Raw genomic sequence first — 1,772 nt, forward strand, 5'->3', positions numbered from 1 at the left:
GGGAGAAGGAAGTTGAGTTCAAGAGAGATAAGGGAGAGAGAAGGATTAATGGGAGCTCCTGGAACTTCACACATGCTAACTATACTTACCAATATGCCCCTTGGCTTCCAACATCTTCCAAACAACCTCAAAGACCACTAAGAATAGATTTTTTCCCATTTCCATTACTTTCAGATAGAAAGGTTTCTTAACCTTGAAATCATATTGATCTAGTAGGATCATTCTTTTTGTTGTTATTGAGTTCAGATTTCATTTTGTCCTAAAACAAATTAATTACTCACTTTTCTGTCTATACTTTCATTTACTGTAATCTACATAACTTTATTGATTTTTGTTTTTACTCTTTACTTTAATATACATGTATTTGCTATTTGAGATTGTCTTTTGTGGAACCAGCATTTGGTAATTTCAGGGTCAGAAATGACCAGGGAAGGTACTTAGGCAGCTCTTAATTAGTTTATAAGAGCCCAAAAGTTCCAAGTTCAAGTACTTAGATTCAGATTGTCCCATTAGGTGGGACAGTGGAAGCAAGCTTGCAATGGAAGCTAACAGGAATCCCTAATTTTGTAATACCAGTGGCCTCTCAGAGGGACAATGTTAATAGAATTAAGTATAATGCTATTGTACTGAGCCCAAAATAAATTGTGTCTCTGAGGACATGACTTGGGTGGAAGTAAGACTTAGTGAGATGTTCTTTGGAGGAATGAATGGAAGACAAGAGGAAGACATTAAGCATAGGAATCTGGGCTTGCTGCTGACTTAATTCTATCATTCCACTAATAATAAACAAAATAAATACAAGCAAAAAACAAAACAAACAAACAAACAAAAAAAACCCAAAATAAAAACAAACTGGATTGACTGGTCAAAAAACCAATCACACTGGAAAGCAGTCAGAAGGCAAGAAATTCCAACCATTGACAAAGCAGTGAGTGAGTAAAAGCAGTTGGAGAATGAAGCAATTCCAAATACCCAAATAAATACCCCTAGTTGTTGCAACTTTGTCCCTCTGAGAGGCCACTGGTATTATAGAATTAGGGATTCCTGTTAGCTTCCATTGCAAGCTTCCACTGTCCCACCTAATGGGACAATCTGAATCTAAGTACTTGAACTTGGAACTGTTTTTCCCCTTCCCTAGACAGCTGAATCTCAGTGGATTTGGTTTATATGCTCAGTTGCCTTCACTGGAGCAAAATGATAAAGGGTTTATATAAGGAAATAGTCTCTAACTATTCTTTTTTCTCTTTTTTTCTTTCTTTTTATTTCTTCTTACAGGAAATCACTGAATGGGGACCTCAAACTTTTTAAATAGGGGGCCAGTTCACTGTCCCTCAGACTGTTGGAGGGCCCGACTATAGTAAAAACAAAAACTTTGTTTTGTGGGCCTTTAAATAAAGAAACTTCATAGACCTGGGTGAGGGGGATAAACGTCCTCAGCTGCTGCATCTGGCCTGCTGGCCGTAGTTTGAGAACCCCTGCAACTGAGACCTGGGAAAAATCTTAGCTTAAAAAGGCTAATCGTTAGAGATGACTTCCAATTATCTTGATCTATCTTGCTACTGAACTCAGATGACAGTGGAAGAGAGAATGAGGTTAGTGACTTTGCACAGCCTTGATTCATTTAAATCTAATTCATTTGCAAATGAAGAACTTCAAACTTCAATTAAGTCTGAGAATCAAATGAGATAATTATATAAATCACTTTAACACTTTAAAATATTACATAAAAGCTAGTTGTGATATGAGAGGTTTTATGTTCTAATAGGTGGTCA

This window comes from Sarcophilus harrisii, chromosome 6 (genome assembly GCF_902635505.1).
Source record: "Sarcophilus harrisii chromosome 6, mSarHar1.11, whole genome shotgun sequence".
Classification (NCBI taxonomy): domain Eukaryota; kingdom Metazoa; phylum Chordata; class Mammalia; order Dasyuromorphia; family Dasyuridae; genus Sarcophilus; species Sarcophilus harrisii.